The following is an 11,440-nucleotide window of genomic DNA, read 5'->3' as shown; positions in this document are numbered from 1 at the left end:
AGAAAGAAAAGAAAAAAAAAAAAAAAGAAAGAAAGAAGAAAAGAAAGAAAGAAAGAAAGAAAGAAAGAAAGAAAGAAAGAAAGAAAGAAAGAAAGAAAGAAAGAAAGAAAGAAAGAAGAAAAGCAATAAAAATGCCCTTTCCTACTCTCTCGCTGTCTCTCTGCATAAATTATATACGTACTCTCATCTTACAGAAGATGAAGAACTGAAATACAGAAGTCAACAGATGATAGAACAGATTTCCTTTAAATCTCTGCTCCCTACCTGAGACCCTTCCTGGAAATTTAACTAGGTCACAGGTAATTCACAAAGCAAGAGAAATTCACTTATGTTCCAGCCAGCTGTCTAATGGTTGAGAAACACCTTGTCTGGGAGTCAGGGCTTTTGAGTCCTAAGTTCCAGAATCCAGGAGTGACCAGAAGCAAATCCCATCACTGAATCTTAAATTCTTCAGTCATTAGTGTAGAAGGTGAATATATATATTTTTAAGAGTAAAGCACTACAAGCCAAATCAGAAAAGTGGGCAAGGCTCTTAGGTACTGAACTGTAGTTCTGGTCTTTTTATTTTTAAATTTTAGATATGAATTTTTATATACAGGTAAGTACAGAATAGTACATTGAAGACACCTGTGTATTATCTTCTACCAGGTCAAACAAATGTTAGCATTTGTTATATTTGCTTCAGACTGCTCCCCAGTCTATCTTATTCCCTCCTCCAGAGGCAACCGCTATAATGAAATTGGTTGTGTATCCTCATCTGCCTATTTTTCTACTTTTGCTATATGCATATATGCCTATAAACATATTATATTGTTCTGTTTAAAACTTTTTTATCCAAGCGGTATCCCATTGTATAAATTCCTTTGTTACTGCTCCTTTCTCCCAATTTTGTCTTTAGCACTTATTATTATTATTATTATTATTTGAGACGGGGTCTTTCTCTGTCACCCAGGTTGGAGTGCAGTGGCACGATCCCCAGGTTCAAGCCTCCCGAGTAGCTGGGACTACAGGTGCATGCCACAATGCCCCAGCTAATTTTTGTATTTTTAGTAGAGACGAGGTTTCACCATATTGGTCAGGCTGGTCTCGAACTCCTGACAGGTGATCCACCCGCTTTGGCCTCCCAAAGTGCTGGGATTACAGATGTGAGCTACCGTGCCTGGTCAAGCATTTATTGATATTGAAACATGTTGAGGCCAGGTGTGGTGGCTCACACCTGTAGTCCCAGCACTTTGGAAGGCCAAGGCAGGAGGATCACTTGAGCCCAGGAGTTCAGGACCAGCCTGGGGGCAACATGATAAGACTTTGTTTCTACAAAAGATAAACAAAATTAGCTGGACATGGTGGCACAAAATTAGCTGGGCATGATAGGGCACGCCTATGGTCTTAGCTACTTGAGAGGATAGGATGGGAGGATCACTTGAACCCAAGAGGTCAAGGCTGTAGTAAGCTGAGATTGTGCCACTCCAGCGTAGGCAACATTGCCAGAGCCTGTCTCAAAAATAAATAAATAAATAATTATCTTGATTTAGATCAATTATTTTAATGGCTATTCAATAACTTACTGCACTAATATGCTATAGTTTATCCATTTCCCTACTGATGAGCATTGTAGGTTGTTTCCAACTTTTTACACTGATAAACAAGGCTACAATAAACATCTCTGTACATTTTCTTGTGCCCAAGAAATTTTCTGCCTAAAGTGTAATTTTCTTTAGAGTGGATATTTAGGAGTAAACTTGTTGGGTCACAATATGTGTACATCTTCAACTTTGCAAGATATAAGCAAAATGCTTTTCAATTTTATAAAGCAAAATGCTTTTAAATTTTATATTCTGCACCCCAATGTCTAGCAGTGCATAAAAGTACTAATTTCTCTGCACCCTCACCAACCCCAGGCTTTTAAGTTTTGCACTCTGATGATTGTGAAATAATATTATTTTAATTTGCTTTTCCTCATTTACTAATAAAGTTCAACATATTTTCATGTATTTATTGACCATTTGGCTTTTTCTTCTATAAATTCCCATTTATATTATTTGCCCACTTCTCTGTTGGGGTGCTCATCTCTCTCCTCTCATATATATATATATATATATATATATTGTATCATATTCCTATTATGAATTCTAATCCTTTGTTGGTTATTAAACTTAGCTCTCTATTTCTCTGTCACTCATCACAAAATTTATTCCTTGTGCTTATGCACAAGAACTTCTTTAAAATTGTCTCTTTTCTCTGAAAAAGCGTGTCTCAAAGTATCACTTCCATGTGACAGAATATTTAACTTTCACACCATCTCACCCAAAGCTCGTTTATTAATAACTGGCATTTGTAGCACATGTAACATGGAGGCCCTTAATGTGAGGAGATCACATTTACCCTAAGCTAAAAATCCAGACAGAGAGAAGCAGGCCAGCACTGAAAGATGAATGCAATCACTTAACTCCAGCTCATAAACATCCAAGCAGAACTCCACTATCATGGATGCAGGTGACATGTCCAGCCTTGCTCAGCTGGCCAGTTGACTATGGAGTTTTTCCTCAGATTTTGTTGAGATTTTAATAAGGGGCAGATGCGAGAGGAAGAAGGAAAGGATGGAGGTAGAGGAGACAAAGGAAAAAGAGATGGCATGGGATAGAAAAAGGTAGCAGAAAGGAGGAGGCAGGCAAAGATACGGGTGACAGAAAGAGAAAGAGGAGGAATAGGGAGAAGATGGAGAGAAAACTGATTTGAGAGTGCACCAAATCAGTTATTTTCAAAGAGAATAAAGAAGAGTGAGCAGGAAAGAGTGATAGAATGACAGAATGAAGAATACCATAGTCAAGGAGAATCACAGAAGGAAATGTGAAGACAAATAAAGAGATATTTACCACTCTGGGGTAGAGAGAAAAAGGAATGTGGAGAACAGCCTTGGTTCAACAGCCACTCGGTGAGAACAGACAAGCTTCCAGGGAGATCACAGGCCCCTTCCCTCGCCTCCTGGCCGTTCTCCACTAGCTACTGACCCATCTGCCTCATACCTGACAACTCTGCTGCATGCCCATCTGCATCTCCATACTCAAACTCCAGAGTGGGACAGTCCCACAGAGCCCTGTAACAGAGAAATCTTGTTGGTAACTGGGATAACTTGGAAAAAGGGGTTGTCTAGGGAAGATTGTACCCTTATTTATCTTCTTCCCCTCATAGAGGCCAGGGTTAGATCAGGGAGACAGTTAGGAGAGTCCTATTTGGGTCTTTCATCTCAGAGGTACTCTATGCCAAGCCAAAACTTGAGGCTCAGTGTGGGGAGGGGCTGAGGATTCCCATACAAAATCAGAAAGTCTGAATAAAGGGCCAGGATCTCAAAAACATATGAAAGCTACGGTCTGTGTCCACATCTAATCTACATGAACACAGACCAGAGGAGCATCTAGCTGATTTATATAAATTTGAGACAGACAGAAACAAAGAGCACTGGATTCTAGCTTTAGTTCTGTCATCAACCCACTGTATGATATAGATCAAGTCTCATGCTGTGGATCATAGTTCCTTATTTTAAAGAGGTTTTTTAGCTCTAATATTCTGCAACTTTAGGACTGTCAAATAATATAACATCTCCACTCCAAGTTGTAGTAAAGATTAGATTTCCTATGATGTTGTATGTATAAAGTTAATCCTATTAAATATATTTTAATATAATCTCATCTTCTAACTTATTTAAACATTTTGGGATATTTCCTTCCTGTATATGTTAATATATATGAATTTTTAAAATTCTCAGTCTCAGCTCTCTCACATACTATTTGATCTTGGACAAGTTAACCTCTCTGTGCCTCAGTGTGACATAAATAATATACTGTTCTTTGCCCCTGGTTCCTGGTACAGAGCTCCTGAAATTCTTAGAAGTTCCTGAGTGATAGGAGTATCAGTTATTCATAATGAGTCACTGTCAGCTTTACCAGAATTTATGCTCATGAGGTGACTTATGTTAGGAAAGACCAAGCACATGATTAGAGTGTTTAACTTTCAGCACCATCCCCACATCCAGGGAGGGGAGGGGTAGTACAGATTAAGTTCAGTCATATGGCCAATAATTTAATTATGCCTAGGTAATGAAACACCATATGAAAACCCAGAAACAACTAGGTTCAGGCAGCTTTTGGGTTGGGGAATAAACAGATGTGCTAGGAGAGTGCTGCCCAGGGAGGATATGGAAGCTCTGCACCACCCCAAACCCATACTTCGTCCTTTGCATCTCTTCCATTTAGCTGTTCCTGAGTTGTATCCTTTACAATAAAATTATAATTCTAATTACATGCTTTCCTGAATTCTGTGAGTTATTCTAGCAAATTATGGAACATGAAAGGAAGATCATGATAACCGCTTAATTTGTAGTTGGCCAGGCTGAAGTGTAGATAGCTTGGGGATCCAACCTATGGTTGGCATCTAAAGTAGGGCCTTGTAGGACTGAGCCCTTAACTTGCAGGGTCTGTGATAATTCTAGGTAGTTAGTGTCAGAATTGAATCGAATTGCTGGACATCCAGTTGGTGTCAGGGAATTGTTGGAAAATTATCTGCTCAGTTTTCCCATCTGTAAAATGAGGATAATAACAGGACTTACTTCATAGTGTCATTTTAAGGACTCAATGAGTTAATACAAAAAGGCACACGGCCTAGCACTTGGTAGCACTATGTGGGTGGTCACTCTATTTATGATTTTAATATTATATTATAAAGGTATTCTTCTCATATTATTATGACTATTAGTTTAAATGATTGTATAAATGGATGTACATTTATTGGTTTACTTAACTAGTTCCTTACTGTTGAATATTTAAATTGTTTTTAATTTTCCTTTATTATATGCATGAAACTGTAATAGACGTATACTTTTTTCTATATTTAGGATATTTCCTAAGCATAGATTTTTATAAAGAAAACTAATGAATCACATCTTATGAACATTTTTAAAGCTCTTTGTATATAAGTTGCTTCCCCAAAACATTATGTCAATTTATACTGTCAACAAGGCGAATCATGTTTAAATCCACTATAGCAAAGATTTCCAAACTTTTGGATTACAGGGAACAGTAGGGAAAAAGAAAAAGGTGGAGAGTGGCAAATGACGGAGGGTTGTTGCTATTTTATTCTGATAGGCATGGACTTTAAAAACTTTTTTAAAAAATTCAAAAAAGAACTGTTTAAACCCCCCAAATGAAGGACAGAATCTCAGAATAAAGAACAGCCATTAAAAACTGTTTTTCAAACTTTTTGGAAAAATGATACATTTTACATTATATCCCAGCACGCACGCACTCGCGCGCCAGCGCGCGCGCACGCGCACACGCGCGCACACACACACACACACACACACACACGCACAAACTGGAACAAAAGTTTAACAAAGTATTTACCTTTACTGCATGTGATGCACTATTTTCTATTATTTTATTCCTTTTCTTTCTTTCTTTTCTTTTTTTTTTTTTTTTTAAGACAGAGTCTTCCTCTCACCCAGGCTGGAGTGCAGTGGCACAATCACAGCTCACTGCGGCCTCAACTTCCTGGGCTTAAGTGATTCTCCCACCTCAGCTTCCTGAGCAGCTGGGACAACAGGCACGCACCATCATGCCCGGCTAAATTTTTTTTTTTTTTTTGTAGAGATTGGGTCTGCCTACATTTCCCAGGTTGGTCTTGAATTCCTGAGCTGAAGCTATCCACCTGCGTCGGTCTCCCAAAGTGCTGGATAAAAGACATGAGCCATCACATTGGCTTTATTTCTTTTTTTTTTTTTTTTTTGTTTTTTTTTTTGAGACGGAGTCTCGCTCTGCTGCCCAGGCTGGAGTGCTGTGGCCAGATCTCAGCTCACTGCAAGCTCCGCCTCCCGGGTTCACGCCATTCTCCTGCCTCAGCCTCCCGAGTAGCTGGGACTACAGGCGCCCGCCACCTCGCCCGGCTAATTTTTTTGTATTTTTTAGTAGAGACGGGGTTTCACCTTGTTAGCCAGGATGGTCTCGATCTCCTGACCTCGTGATCCGCCTGTCTCGGCCTCCCAAAGTGCTGGGATTACAGGCTTGAGCCACCGCGCCCGGCCCCGGCTTTATTTCTTAAAATAAAAATTTTAGCCTCAATTAATAGTTGCCCCCATAACAGTTTGGAAAACACTGTTTTAAATTGCATACATCCTTAAATTTATTTATTTATTTTTTATTTATTTTTATTTTTATTTTTATTTTTTTTTGAGACGGAGTCTCGCTCTGTCGCCCAGGCTGGAGTGCAGTGGCCGGATCTCAGCTCACTGCAAGCTCCGCCTCCCGGGTTCACGCCATTCTCCTGCCTCAGCCTCCCGAGTAGCTGGGACCACAGGCGCCTGCCACCTCGCCCGGCTAGTTTTTTGTATTTTTTAGTAGAGATGGGGTTTCACCGTGTTAGCCAGGATGGTCTTGATCTCCTGACCTCGTGATCCGCCCGTCTCGGCCTCCCAAAGTGCTGGGATCACAGGCTTGAGCCACCGCGCCCAGCCTACATCCTTAAATTTAATATATTGAACTAAATTTTTAGAAAAACTCACTTCGATGACCTGAATTTTCCTCATTTTACCACAGACCAGTTAAAACTTTGTCAAGGAGTTGGAGATCAATAAACCAGATCTGGCTAAAAGAGGTCTGAGGTGAATCCTTTTGTTAGGTTAAGACTCTTCTTATTAAGCAAACAATTATTCTTTAGCTTCCTTTTTAGGTTGGGATGTTCGTTCACACACTAAGCCAGTGGGAGAAGGTAGGTCAACAGTGCTTCCATAAACAGTGATACATGACTGTTGACTTGTATCAACAGTCTCTCTTTTGACTTGTGCCACACTAATTCTCTTCTAATGACTTTTTAAAAGCCCTGGAGAGGAAAAAAATCCCATCTCCTCTAAGGACTTGCCTTCCATAGGCAAGCAAAAAGAAGGAGAGAAGAAAAGCAGATCTGGGTACTGTGGTGATAAGGGATGTACTGGCAGGTAAAAGGAGTTCTGCTGCCACAGAAGGTAAAGGAAAGCTAATCTTTCCAGCCAGGCTTTTGGCAGGCAATGAGCCCAGATAGAGATGATTGCAGCAGTTGTTCATTTCCAGGCATGAAGAGTGCAGCTGCAAACAATCAGCAGGTAAACTGCGGTGCAGGTGGAAAGCTTTCGAGTCTCAAAGGACTGTACTCTCAGAGCCTTTGCCTGAAGAAGACTTGACAGGTGGGGAACAGATTGCAACCTTACAAGGGAGACCCAGGCAGAGACTTTTATTCCCCCCATAGAGCATACCATTGTGAAATTATTTTATTTATTTACTCACAATTTGTCTCCCCATGGGGGAAGACCCTATCTTGTTCACTGATATATCCCTAGCACCTAAAATAGTGACTGGCAGAAAGTCCTTGATAAATAATTATTGAATTAATGAATGGCTCACCTCCCCCAAAAAACATTTGAGTGAGAACAATGTCTTTGTGGGGGAAGGAGGTAGAGGGTGCCCTAAAAGATCAGACTCATCTTGAGGTAGGGAGGGAGATGATGTGGTGGATATCATCTAGCAAGACAGGAGGGCTGAGCTCTCTGCCTCTGCAAGGTGGTGACTTTGGGCCAGTCTTTTCATCTCCACTTCTACCTTTAAAAAAATGAATGGATTCCTCCTACTCTACCTACATCAAAATGGAAAGCATACATGAAATCACTTTGGAAACTGAAATGCTATTCAAATGGTAAGGCAAGGTCTGGGATGCCAAAGACCCGGCTTCTAGAACCAGCTCTGCCACTTGATGATGACGACGACGATAGTAATATACTCAAGAGTTACTATGTACTGACTAATTACATGCATTGTGCCTGCACTGTGCCAAACATTTTATAGTCAATTATCTCATTTTGACTTTATCACAACCTTCTGAGGTAGGCAGTGTTAATCTCATTTTACAGATGAAGAAACTGGAGCTCAGAGAGGTTTGGTAATGTGCCGAAAATCACACAGGTAGTAAATGGTAGGGCTGGGATTCAAAACCTGGTCTGACTACTCCAAAGCCTGGTGTTCTTGACCACAAAGTATGCCAGATGTCTGATCTTGGGCAAGTCACTCCTCTTTCTTTTAGGTCTGTAAAATTAAAGGGCTATACCAGATGATCTCTGCAGACCCTGCCATATCTGACATTTTGTCGTCTATTCTGATCCCCGCTCCGCTCAGATTCAACTGATGGAAACTGCCTCAATGAGGGGAGAGGGGAGTGATAATAATTCAATGCTTTCATCTTCCTAGGTAGCGTTTCCTTTTTCAGGAGAGGAGAAAGAGATCGAAATATTCATACTTCTATCTGTATCCTGGGACTGCTCCCTCCAGATAGCCACTCCTGGACTGCCCCTGCCTGAATCCCGTCTTGCTCAGCCCTCACAGGCAGGGGCCTGATGTCCGCGGAAGGCGCTCCCTAAACGGCCTAAGGGGATAGCGGGGGAAGGGGATGGGCAGGGAACGGGCAGAAGTCCCTCGGCCAAAGTGGATCGGTCCAGGGGCCCGCCGCAGGCAGCCTGGGGAGGGGGAGTGCGGTTACCCCACTCGCCAATCCTGCTTTCCTGCAGCGCTTGAGCTCCAGCCTCCCATCCCTCAAGCCAGTCACTTAACCTCTCGGTTCCTGTTCCCCCCCTCCATAAACTGGGATCGGAATTTCTGCTTCAAGGGGCTGCAGCGATTAAGTGAGACAAATATTTGTAAAGTATCTGGTCCGCTCAATATCGCGCTTATCTTCGCGCAGCGGGGGAAAGCCAGAGGGCTAGAAAGCCCCCAACTCGCGGCAGGAGACGTGCGGACAACGGTCGGGGCCAAAAAGCCCAGAGTACAGCCGCTAGGACCCCGCAGGCGCCCACTGCGCGGGGCTGACCGAGCGCGCCGAGGGCTCCGGGGCCGAGGCCGAATCACCTCAGCCGCCGCTTCCCGCCCGCGAGCGTCTCCGGGCCCCAGCCGAAGCTCTCCCGGCTCCTCACCTCTGACTCCCGCCGCTGGCTTCGGAACGCTTCGCGGCCCTTGGGCGCCGCCTGCTTCCCTTTGCCGCCGCCGTTGCCATTGCCATTTGCGGGAGGGCCCCCGGTCGCAGGCACGGCGGGGTCCTCCATGCTGCTGGTCAGCGGCTCCCCTCAGGGTTCAGCTCGCTTTGCCCCGGGCGACCCCACAGCCGCGCGCCGGGAGCCCGGACCCGCCCCCTCCGCCGCTATTGCTTACGGCTGCTGGCCGCAACCCCGCCCCGCGAGGCGATTGGCTGCTCGACCGGCCGGAGCGGGACACGAGGAGGTGGGGGTTCACTGAAGAGATTTTGGGGGGATCTTTTTAGTCCTGCGGCATTGCTGGCAGCCAGAGACTCCTAGGTTAGCTACAGGCTCCACAACTTGGCGAAAGCTGGGCCTTGAGCTCAGGCGGGTTATCTCTGTGCTCCTCACTCGGTGTCTCTCAGCACTCACCCCCGTCCCTGTAGCGACCTTTTCTGGAGCTCTAGTCTCCGCCTCCTGCTCCACTGCAGTCTCCGTTTCCCTGTTACCACCTACCCGGACCCCCAAATCCCGGCTCCTACACACTTCCCATATCCCGCTTAGTCGCACAGGAGGGATGGCACCGCCAGGTGGCCAGGGACATCGCCCGAAACGAGGGACTTGCTGTCTCCGGAAGCTGAGAATTCTCAGCGTTTTTCTGAAGAGAACGCATCTCGCCCGGATCTAGGGCTTGGCTGGGAGACTGGGGGTCTAAGGGTGGGATGGGGGCGTTTTTCCGTCACTGAAATTGGTGATGCCCTGGAGGGCTGCTCCTGTCATCTGCCCTTCTCTGCTGTAGGGGGCCTCTTCCTCATGGTGTGTAAATGTTGACTGGAGAGCAAGCACCCACCCTCACCTGCTCGCCAGTCCTTTCTTTCCTTCCTCTCTCTTTTCTAAGATGCTTCCTAAGGGCTCATTGTTACTGGGAGCAAAAGAGGCTGTTTGATCTGCCCTCTCCTGAATTTAAAAAAGCAGCTTGTAGTAAATATTTAGACAGTCTGACTTGGTAAGAGAAGCCCCAAAGACGTAGGCCCAGGGGAACGGGTGGGACCAAATCGCTCTCCCTAGCCTGGTTGCTTTCGGAAGGGTCTGGGGGATTGTTGAACTGTGCTTGGTGCCAGGCACTGCAGTAGGCGCTTTCCAGATATAACATCATACCTCTCCCCGACAGGGTATTTTTACGAATCCAATGTTACTGATGAGGAAACCGGCACTTGCAGATTCCTCCCTGCAGTTCCCAAGGTATCATATTCTATCTTGTCTCAGGGTCTTGCCTATGCTGTTCTCTGGAGGAGACTGTCTTCTGTTCTCCTGGTTGATTCCTTTTCTCCCTTCCCTTAAAGATTCTAGTTAGTTATCACCTCCTCCTCCTCCACAAAGCTTTCCTTTTGGCCCTCAACTCATTCAGGCTGTGTTGGTGTCAAGCCAGTTCTGCCTAGATCCAAAATCCTAACATTTTCCACGATATACCCAAAGCAAGGGGCCTAGAGGAATTGATCCACCTTCCCATATCTTAGGGACAACTCTGTCCCTTTCTTACCATCTTTCTCACTTTTCCTTTTGCCAGTTCATAGGTGACAGAACAAGGCAAGTTTGAGAGCACTCTTTGGAGCTTTTTGGGTTTTCTCACCCTGGTCCTCAATATCTCCTTACTGTACCCACCCATCTTCCCTTTCCTCTTCCAGTCCCTCTCCTCTCCCCATCCACATATAGGCTACTTGTGAGTAAGACCAAATTTAGCTCATTTTTGTATGCCCCTAATTTATGTACGTTTAACACAGGGTTTCACAGTCTCTGTACTATTGACAATTGGGGCTGAACACTTATTGTAGGGGGCTGTCCTGTGCATTGTAGGATGCTTAGCAGAATACCTGGCCTCTCTTCACTAGATGCCAGTAAGTAGTATCCTCCCACTAGTGCGACAATCAAAAATGTCTCCAGATACTGAAAAATGTCCCTGGTGGTGGTGGTGGGGGAGGGGCATTTACAGAATTGAATTGATAGGAATTTCCAAGAAAGTCCCTGGCTCAAGGCCTGAACTACTTGACTTTGGAGTTTTTTCAGGGTATAATTTGTTAAACTCTTAAAAAATTACACTCAGCTTTAAAATTCACAACCCACGCCTTGCTCATCACTGCTTCAGTGTGGTAAACCTGCCACAGCACAGCCCATTGGGGTTTCTTAATAAAAAGAATTCATTATTCTATCTCTTTTCTTCCCAGTACTTCTTTTCCTCCTAAGTAGTCAGAGCCCCAAGGTTAACAGGCCCAGAACTTCATATTCTTTTGCGAGCCTAGTCAATCAGCAAGATATCAACCGTGGTAGCAGACAGGAGCGGCCAGTTTTAACGCTTTATTCCTTTTCCTGCCTACTCCTAGGGGAAAGGGCAGACTGATCTTGGGAGTAGGATAGAGGACAGCT

Source organism: Rhinopithecus roxellana, chromosome 6 (assembly GCF_007565055.1).
Source record: "Rhinopithecus roxellana isolate Shanxi Qingling chromosome 6, ASM756505v1, whole genome shotgun sequence".
Classification (NCBI taxonomy): domain Eukaryota; kingdom Metazoa; phylum Chordata; class Mammalia; order Primates; family Cercopithecidae; genus Rhinopithecus; species Rhinopithecus roxellana.
Note: the sequence above shows the minus strand (reverse complement) of the source record.